This window comes from Sapajus apella, unplaced genomic scaffold (assembly GCF_009761245.1).
Source record: "Sapajus apella isolate SASKATOON/1434 unplaced genomic scaffold, GSC_monkey_1.0 scaffold24, whole genome shotgun sequence".
Taxonomy (NCBI): domain Eukaryota; kingdom Metazoa; phylum Chordata; class Mammalia; order Primates; family Cebidae; genus Sapajus; species Sapajus apella.
Window position 1 is genome coordinate 15,496,444 of NW_022436964.1, and position 10,563 is coordinate 15,507,006.

General features: G+C 41.0%; 1 long non-coding RNA gene across 1 annotated transcript; it reads left to right on the top strand.

Moving 5' to 3' along the window:
• The first annotated feature begins 1,355 nt into the window (after positions 1 to 1,355).
• LOC116559827 lies at positions 1,356 to 10,361 on the top strand. Its single transcript, XR_004272644.1, has 3 exons — positions 1,356 to 1,758; positions 9,462 to 9,717; positions 9,892 to 10,361. It is a non-coding gene; the product is annotated as an uncharacterized LOC116559827 (long non-coding RNA).
• Positions 10,362 to 10,563: the final 202 nt, after the last annotated feature.

Genomic DNA, 10,563 nt, shown 5'->3' on the forward strand with positions numbered 1-10,563 from the left:
AGCTGAATATTCCCTTCCTCCACTCTGTCATGTTAATAGCCCGCCTGTAGAAAATTCCAGAGTTAAAGAAGTAGCCAGGTAGCTCTCTTTTTGTTGTTGTTTTAAACAAAAGATCTCAAAGTGGGCCATATCGCCCATCTCATTGTTTGCTCCTTCCACATAAGTGCTAATGTGTTTGATTATATTCTGCTCCAAATTCCTCTACAACCACTAATCAGAAATACACAGAGAACTGACTGGATCCAAACAGTTCTTTCCCCATGGCCTCATTCTTCTTGAATTCTAAATGCCTGTTGAAGAGAAGCATCAGAGTGCTTATCTTCTGAAAACAAGCTGGAGAGCAATCACCTTGTCTTTTCAAAGAAGCCATACTGTGCCTGGCTTTCCCATTCCAAAAATAACATAGAAATTCTTAGAGACAGTCATGTGGCAGAGAACCAAGAGTTGGAATGCAAAGCTTTTGTGTTTCTTGTGGAAGGCCTCTTGAGTACTTAAGTAGTTACATTCCATCTTCACAGGAAGCTGAAGAGGGGCAAATGCAGTAAGGAGAGTGCTTAAGGCAGGCCTGGCATTTCTCTTCTGTGAAATGCCGAGTTTGGTCATATCCTGAAGAAGTTAGGGTGTCCTATGAGAAGTGTTGGCACTGCTGTAGTCTGTGAGGCTACCTGCAGGGAATCCATGTCTTCCCAAAAATCTAATCCCCAGCTGCCTAAACTTCCCCAAATTCCCAGCTGAACCCTTTTTTCCTCCTCACCGCCCTTACTCTGCAGAATCACATGACAGCCCAACATCGTTACTTCACCTAGTGGTAAGTATTCGGATCGATTTTTTCCATTCCCTTTCCTACTGTAGTCTTTCTGTCAGAGGCGTTTGAACCAGAGCAACTCCATCTTGAATAGGGACTGGGTAAAATAAGGTTGAGACCTACTGGGCTGCATTTCCAGGAGGTTAAGCATTCTTAGTCACAGGATGAGATAGAATATCTGCACAAGATATAGCTCATGGGGTGGGGTGGGGGGGGGCAGGGCATAGAAAAAGAAAAAAATATTAAGAAAAATAAGATATAGTTCACAAAGACCATACTGATGAAATAGCATGAGGTAAAGAAGCCGGCCTAAACCCACCAAAACGAAGATGGCAATGAAAGTGACCTCTGGCCCTCCTCACCGCTCATTCTACACTAATTATAGCATGCTAAAAGACATTCCCACCAGCGTCAGGACACTTTACAAGTGCCATGGCAATGTCAGGAAGTTATCCTATATGGTCCAAAATGGGGAAGAACCCTCAGTTCCAGGAATTGCCCACCCCTTTCCTGGAAAATCCGTGAATAATCCATTTCTTGTTTAGCATATAAACAAGAAGTAACTATAAGTATTAATAGTGGAACAGCCCAAGCTGCTACTCTGCCAATGGAGTAAACATTCTTTATTCTTTTGCTTTCTTAATAAATTTGTTTGCACTTCACTCTATGGATTCTCCTCAGATTCTTTCTTGTGTGAGATCCAAGAACCCTCTCTTAGGGTCTAGATTTTCCAGTCTTCTTTCTGGTAACATCTTCCTGGTGACCATGAAGGGACAACACTGAAGAGACCCTTGACCCGGAGGAAATAGACTACAGCACCAACTGGCCAACTTCGGGTAACTGTTGGGGTACATTTTACCCAGGTAAAGGATGGAATTGGGTTAGATGCCCAACTTAGAGGAGTTAGAGCTGCTCCTAAGACAGTGTGGGTTAAAGGACCCTCTTAATAAAAGGTAAGGATGCTTGACCGAACTCTGGTTCGACGCCCAACTTAGGAAAGTTAGAGTTCTTTCTATGATTTAGGGGGTTAGAGGCCCCTGTCAGTAAAGTCCCCCTTAGTTAAAAATGGAATTGGCATTACAGGATGTTAACCACTCTTCTCTTTGGATTAATTTGCCTTGCACTCTTTGCTGATGGCTGTGCATGACAGGAGTAGGCATGTACAGGACATAAGAGTCTTTTCCTCTCCAAAAAGGGGAACTTGAGAGCTGACAGAGCTGCTGGAAAAGATCCCTTCACAACTGACGAGCAGCCACCTAGACTTTAGATTCAGCGTCGCTGCAATGGGTCTTTCTCCGGCAACCTGAGTTCTTCACCTCCCCACCCTGCTGCAGACACTGCTTTTCTCCCTTTCACTCCTTTCCCTTTCCTATCTTCTCTGTTATTCAGGGTGACCATCTTGCCCAGAGACCACATGTTGAAACTCGTGGTCAGAGGTTGGATGAAAGATGACAGGGTCCATCCAGGAGCAAGTTTGAGCCTTGCCAGTTCCATTTTGGGTGCTGAGCGGAGTGGCTACTGTAGCGAACCTGGTATACTTTGTGCTATAAATTTGTCTTTCTGTATCGCTCTGTCCTAAAGAGGAGTACCTTAGAATAAAACATGGGCTTAGGACCTCAGTAACAAACTTTGCTGCAGGTCCCAAAAAAGCTGGATGAAGTTTCCCTCTCATCTCGTTTCATATCCTTGGGAGCTTGACCTTGTAACCACATGGTGGTATTTTCTCCTGGTCACCACCATCCAGCTGACAAGAAACTTGGAATTCATGTCATAGTTTGCCCTAAAAATTATCTTGATCATTTAGAAGGCTTTGCGAGCTCTAGACTCCACCTAGGAAAAACAATGGAAACCGCCCAGTGATGTGGCTTAGTGGCTAAGGCTTTGTCTTTTCACAATGACAGCCTGAGTTCAGGGTTCAATTCCTGGCTTAGGGGATGAGTTCTTTCTGGTTTGATGTCTGTGTGATCTTTACCTTTTGTTGATTCTCTTCTCGTCCACAAACTGTCTGAAATTTTCCTTTCTCTGTGCACCTGGGAGATTACCTTTGGTAAAGTTCAAAACCTCGGAAATATTGGCCATTTGGCCTGGACAAAGTCAGGTAATAAGAGATTTAAAAGAATTTTTTTTTTTAGAGTGCTGTGTTTAAAAGTCGGCTTAATTAAAAGTGGATATTCAAGCTGTAACAGCCTGGATCTCCTTGGAAAAAAGCAGAGGAGGCTCCACAGACCTCGTTTTGAGGAAAACCTCTGTTTTTCTCATGGAACCTCAGAAATTGAAAGCAGACAGATCCCTCTCAAAATCTAAGACTCTGTTCTGTTTTGCCCTGCATTATCTGATGGTTTTGACTTTTGGGGATTTCAGAAATTGCTTCACATTATGAGAGAAGTCTGGTGTGTAATAACTATGTAGGAAATATACTTTTGGGGATAGCTAATGGCAGTTATGGGGGAATGCAAGGTTCTTTCATGTTTGGATTAAAGAATCATGCTCCTGGCCACCTGGAAAGTAAAGAAATGTCCCCACCCTGCACTGAGAGATAACACTCCCATAGGAGATGGGCTGATTCCCCCTTTTTGAAATCCAGGATCTGGTATAAAAATGGGACCCTGAATTGTGGGGGATCTGTTTTGCCTTCCAGCTATGCCTGCATATTAGGCCCTAGAAACTGCGTGCCTTTTTTTTTTTTTTGAGACGGAGTTTCACTCATGTTACCCAGGCTGGAGTGCAATGGCGCGATCTCGGCTCACCGCAACCTCCGCCTCCCGGGTTCAGGCAATTCTCCTGCCTCAGCCTCCTGAGTAGCTGGGATTACAGGCATGCGCCACCATGCCCAGCTAATTTTTTGTATTTTTAGTGGAGACGGGGTTTCACCATGTTGACCAGGATGGTCTCGATCTCTTGACCTCGTGATCCACCCGCCTCGACCTCCCAAAGTGCTGGGATTACAGGCTTGAGCCACCGCGCCCGGCCGAAACTGTGTGCTTTAAAGAGAAAGATAAAAACCGGCAAATGAAAAATCTTACAAGTATTGGATCTTCTTCTGTGGATTTACATGTGTTGTGTGTGTGATGTTTATATAGGAAAGAACTCTGATTAATTAGCTTAAAGGTAATAAGCACTGAAATCAAATATTTTGTCCAAAAAATAAAAAAAGAAATGCCTTCGCATGACTTTAGTAAGCTTTGGAAAATAAAGACAATTTTAAGAATTATTGGTTAAAAAAAAAAAAAGACATTTGGTATAAATTAGGCAGGGTGCTAAATGCTTTAGGGTCATAAATTGCTTCTTTGACTTTTGAAAATTGTTCATCTTATCTACTTTGGAGCCATTAGATTCTAGGTAAGGCCTGGGGACATGTGGAGTTAGCCATGCCCCCTAGCTATGCTGGAAAGAGTCAGATCTTACCTACATTTCTGTCTGGTGTCCTAGACTCCACATCTAATACATAATTAAAATCCCTTACTTAACCAAGGTTTTCACTGAAAGTAAAAGTTGCTAAGAGTTAACATTGTGACATATAATCGAAGACTATCAAAGAAACCATTTGACATGCAGATTGTGTAAGGAAAGCAAAATGGGCTCCTGGTGAAAGATTATAAGAAGTCATGGAGATATGATTTTTTTTTGGCCTACATTAAAGGGTTAAAGGATTGTTTTAAGTTAAATAGGATATAGCTGAAGGCTTAAGCAAGTTGTGGAAGGTTCATGAAAAATTAATCTTGTGAAAGAAATTCTGTGTGTGAACATTGGCTCAAGTTAAAGGTATTCAATTTTTCTGTAAATTGAACATTGGAATAAAAGCACAGCAGGTTTTTCTTAGAGCACTAATCTGTTCTTTCACAAAAATTGTAAAGGGTTATAAAAAGTTTTTAGTAATCTTATCTGATGGTCAAACTGATTAAAATTAGATAGATGAGTCCATGAGGTATTTATGAAGAACTTTTAACATTAATAGTAAACTAATCTGAAGGTGAAATTTTGCTTTTTCTCTTGAACAAGATTTTCATGTAATATTTTTAAAAACTAAATATTTGTGTTTGCCTTTTAAATAAACTATAGGAAAAATAAGAAGAAAAGAGACAAATTCAGATGGCTCATGCTGTCTTTACTGGGTCCCATTTAGAAGGCTGGTTCTCTCCTCTCTCAGTGAGTATGAGCTTTTATCTTTTTAAAATATTTGAGCTATCATTTTGGCTAAATGAATAGCTTATGGTGACCTGGAATTCTATTTTGTAATATTAAGCATTTTAAACCTTTGATATTTGACAAACTTTCCAAAATCAACTAATAAATTATGTCTTTTTTCTGACCTAATTAACCTTTCAGATATTAGGTCTCTTAAAGGCCAAAAATCACATATTTGGCTTATTTGATATAAAAATTATACAGAAAGCATTGTCAAATATGAAACGGCATTTGGCTTTCTTTGGGTTATATTTGCATAAATATGTTATTGGTTTGTGTTCCAAAATTATGGGAAACTCCTATAATTCTGACATGACTTAATATACATTATCAGTAATAATTATAATTGTTATGTTAAATTATTGTGTGCCACAGAGGTAACAAATTTCCTTGTCAGTTGTGTCTTTGACTATGGATGCCCTAAAACTTTTCATCGCCCATAGACAATTGTCTTGTTTTGGTCCTCTTTAGGTGAGTTTTTAGTCAACTATAGGACTTTGACAGGTGCTCTAGAATAAAGGTTTCTGATAACTTTGGAGACTGTGGCATTAGAATAAAGGAAAAAGCCTCAGACTCTCATGGAGAGCAGAATGTATACAAATATCAACCAGGACAGGATTTGCCACGTGGACTGAACTAATAGAAGACTGAAGTAATATTTTTGACTTTTTGCTTAAAATGTTGCTGATCCTTTGTTTTGTTACTCAGAGCCAAGAAAATTTTTGAGCTATTTACAGCTTTTAACAATTGAGGAAAGTATACTCCTGTGAACAAAATTTGGAGCATACAGGTATTGATTGACTTACGACCTATGCAACTTACGACCATTCGACTTTACGACCACAATCGCTAGCCATGACTGCCCTGCATCTGGCAGCACAAACGTTGCCCAGCTGGGCCTATGACAATGCAGACCAGCTTCCGGCAGCACTACCATCTCCGTGTGCACCATTTCAACTGTACATATAGCCTACTCAACTTACGACCAAATCGTGTTACGACCAGTCTGCTGGTCCCAATCGTGGTCGTAAGTCGAGCACTAGCTGTATTTGTTTCTCTCTACCTTATTTCTCCAGAATTTGGAAACTATTTGAGAGTATTGTTAATTTATGGCAATATAGTTTTGCATAAGTGCAATCAGAATCTGTTTTCTTTGTAACAGGACACAATTGGAGATAATGATTATTTTCCCAAGGCTTTGACTGTAAGGGTGTGCTTTCCTTTAAGGAATCAAACTTGACTTACAGAGCCAATAAAAGTCTGTTGGGAAAACTGGCCTCATACCTTATCTACACAGTTTCTGTACAGGGTTCCTGTGTTAAGTAAAGAATCTCACTTTCTAACAGGCCCAGGAGCCCTAAGTTATCTTGGACCTCAAGAGGAGAGGAATTCACTCAACTCGTAAGTATTGGAGGGTATGAACCCATGGCTGGGCTTGGCTTTAAAAAAGTCTTATCAGAGATCCCCTGTAGAATAGAGTTTCATCAAAGCCACTTTAAAAGCCTATATGAAAAATAATTATTCTTGCTGCACTTTATACAAATAATCAGGCCAAGTATAAGACTAAAGCGTATTTTTGCAAACAAATCAGTCCCATTATGATTTGTCTTTAGAAAAAATGGGAAACTAGAGAGAGAAAAAAATTGTTTCAAGAACACTATGGTACACCTATTATTAGATTCTAGTCTCATCAGTTGTTTTTAAGCTTTTTTTCTGCAATTTAGACTAATTCTGCTTAGTCTCGTGAACCAACCAGTGATCTCTGGCTGCTGCTCAGAAGAAACAAGAGGGATGAGTGATGAAAAACTCTGGGTCAGTATTTTAATTCTGAACCTGTATTGGAATCAGCTAGCAATCCCATATCAGCTTGGTTTCAACAGTTTCCCAGTTCACGGAAAGCCTTCTTATTTAGTTTACTGGGGATAATTTTGCTTATTTTGCCTTACTGTTGTAGAATATATTGCTATTGAACTCTGGGTAGGAATGCAGGATCAGCTTACTCAATGTTTTCTTAAACTGAGCACTTATTAATCTTCCAGATATCACCTTTCGTCAGAACTCAGTTATGAATTGTCCTTGCCACACCAACGCTTTCTGACTATGCTCCACTCTACCCTGAATACATGAGACCCTAATAGTTAGCCAGGTATATCAACCTAAAGGAGTTACAGAAGATGGATTTTCATCTCTCTACAACCCTTAGGATTAAGGGTTCCCTTCTAAATGGAAGGGGGAAAAAATATCAGAGGCATTTGAACCAGAGCAACTCCATCTTGAATAGGAGCTGGATAAAATAAGGCTGAGACCTACTAGGCTGCATTCCCAGGAGGTTAGATATTCTTCCTCACAGGATGAAATGGGAGGTCAGCATAAGATACAGGTCATAAAGACCTTGCTGACATAACAGCATGCAATAAAAAAGCCAGCCCAAAACCACCAAAACCAAGATGGCAATGAAAATAAACTCTGGTCATCCTCACTGCTCATTATATGCTAATATAAACATTAGCATGCTAAAAGACACTCCCACCAGTACCATGACAGGTTACAAGCGTGATGGCAACATCAGGAAGTTATCTGTATGGTCTAGAAGAGGGAGAAACCCTGAGTTCCAGGAATTGCCCACCCCTTTCCTGGGAACTCATGAATAATCTACCCCTTGTTTAGCATATAATCAAGAAATAACTATAAATATTAACAGTGGAGCAGAACAAGTTGCTGCTCTGCCTGTGGAGTAGCCATTCTATTCCCTTACTTTCTTAATGAACTCACTTTCACTTTATGGATTCACCTCAAATTGTTGTGGTGGTCTGGAACCGAACCCTCAATATCTTCAAGGGATGCCTGTATCTTGAAGGTCATGCCTATAGATGGATTTTTTAATGTGCCAGAATTTTCATTTGCTCAAACTTTCATTTTTTCTTCAAACTTGGTGGTTTTGTGAAGTCACCACAATAAAAATGTGTATGTGATGGGTCCATGCAGAGAGCTGAGAAAAGTCATTTACAGATCCCCTTGCACAACCCAAAGCTCCTGATCACCCAAAGCACGATGAATGGGTCCCGTGTGAAAGAGAGCTGCTTTAAGGGGGCCAAGTGGAACCAACAATGTGATTCCCATGCTCCTACGCGGGCCAGGATGGGAGCCATTGCATTTGCTGGTAGCCGGTTGTATGCTCTTTGATTTGATCCAGTATCTGTTGTAGAAGAGGCAATGTCTCCTTTAAGACCCACCTTTCAACCCTTGGAAGGCCCAAAGACAAGTTAATACTTGTTGATCAGTCTTCTCCTGCCAGGCAATTTAAGATCAGGGTCCTTTCAAGATGTTCCACTTCAATTGTTTCTGGTCCCTAAAGAACCTTTTGCTTCAGATCCTTTTGGTAATGGATGGTGTCTTTTCATTCTCCCTGCACTGCCCAGAGCCCCATATGAGATGGAGGATCAGGCCCTTCAAAGTGTGCGGGACAGAACAAAATGCCCACATCTAGCCTCACGTTGAACTTTTCTTAATGACTACTGATCTGCAAAACGCTGATTAAACAAAATTAGAAAACAAGAAAAAGGTCTCTGTTCTGAATTTTGCATCAAAACATTTTTGTTCACATTATTGAAGGTGGCAGAAGAAAAATATTGCTATGGCTTTCCACTCCCATAAACATATCTGCTCTGGTTCCAAATCAGAAATGCTTTTCTCTTATCACTTCCGCTGCTGGGAAGATAACAAAGCAATTTAGGGCCTACTAGAGAAAGTAGACTTGACCTTGGCACAAATCTCTTCGTCAAGAGACACAGAGGCTGAGCTTTCTCTGAGCAGTGTCTTTGAATATCTTAGTTGACAGTATGATCAAAGCGTTGCAAGACTGCCAGTTCCAAGACAACTGTGGGATTCAGGGTGTTTGCCTCACAGACTGTGCATGAGTGTGGGCCAATACAATGTGCAGGAAAGTGAACTAGCTCACAAAAGCTGAATTTAAGGCTTGCAAGACCCAGGGAAGGGATCTAGGTAAGGAGTAGGCACAGCGTTTCATAGACAAGTCCCTGAGGCAAAGTGAGGTACTTCTTGTCAAAGGTATTGCTGTGGAAAATAACAGACAGGGAGTGTTGCACTGTTTGCAATCCACCTGATGACCTAAAACCTTGTCTTTGAACAATGTCTGGTTGTCTGGGAGCTATGTACCAGGACTGCACTCTCCTGGCCACTCCTGGCCATTCCTTAATTACCTTTACATCCGGGTTACTCCTTTGAGAGACACATCCAGAGCAAACTTCTTGAAACCACCTACTGTGTTGTTTTTATTGCAGGAGTGATTTTGAAGGTATTGTCCCTTTTACGTCACATAAGGGCCTCCTGGGAGCAATAAGAACAGAAATTCTGGGAAAGGTTCTACTTCTGGATAGCTGAGTTTTTTTAAATTTTATTTTAATGACTGTGTGGTTCTTGGTATTGATGCCATTGTTTACTTTGGTTTCAGCTGCTGGGAAACTCAGAGTCAAACCTGAATCCTACTACTGCAAAGAGCACAGGACCCTCAGGCAAACATTGTATATACCCAAGTGGTCCCTGGTGCCACCTTCATTTACTGCACCAGGTTTTCTTTCTTGTGATGATGTTCTCTCTCCCTCTCTTTTTTTTTTAATCCTGTTTTACTCTGCACATTTCTGCAAGCCACAAAACCACTCCTTGAAGGATGGATAACATATAAACAAGGGAACAAACAAATCAGACAGGTAATTGATAGAAATAACTTGTTTTAAAATACTTTTACCTCCTTTTTGGAGTTGGGAAAGGAGTAATCTTGCCTTGTCTGTCTTTAAATGACTGTGTTTGCAAACTAACATCTGCTAGGTTGAGTGAAGAATGTGTTTTTAAGTGACCATTGGTATTTTTAATTTCTGAAGAAGGTGACTATTGGCCTTCTTCCAAATGATGTGCCATGAAGAACTTCTACTGAGTTCTACAAGAGCATTCTGGGAGTGTTTCTCAAGACAAAGCTGACTTCTAGGTAGCTATGGGGAGTGCCCACAAGCCTGGGCTGCAGTGAAAGTCAGCAGGATGGACTGGAAGAGCCAGAAGTCTGTGTGGGAAGTATCAGCCCCTTCCTGCTGCTTCCTTCCCTTGGTTGAGGTAAATGCTCCACTTCTTTCTCTGGGCCTCAGTTTTCTCATCAGAATAATGAGAAGAGATGCTTACTGGTTAGGTCTGCTTAGGAAGAGAGAAAGACAAGTATAGAACTTGCCCTGGAAGAGCAACCCAAGCCTAGCTGACCCACATGGAAGGGCAGCTCTCCCTACTTCCAAATCTTTCCCTTTCTTCCTTTCTTGCTTGCTTGCTTGCTTTCCTTCCTTCCTTCCTTCCTTCCCTCCTTCCTTCTTTCTTTTTATTTCTTTCTCTTTCCTTTCTTCCTTCCTTTCTTTCTTTCTCTTTCTTTCCCTCCCTTCCTTCCTTCCTTCCCTCCCTCCCTCCCTCCCCCCTCCCTTCCTCCCTCCCTCCCTCCCTCCCTCCCTCCCTTCTTTCTTTCTTTCTTTCTTTCTTTCTTTCTTTCTTTCTTTCTTTCTTTCTTTCTTTCTTCCTAT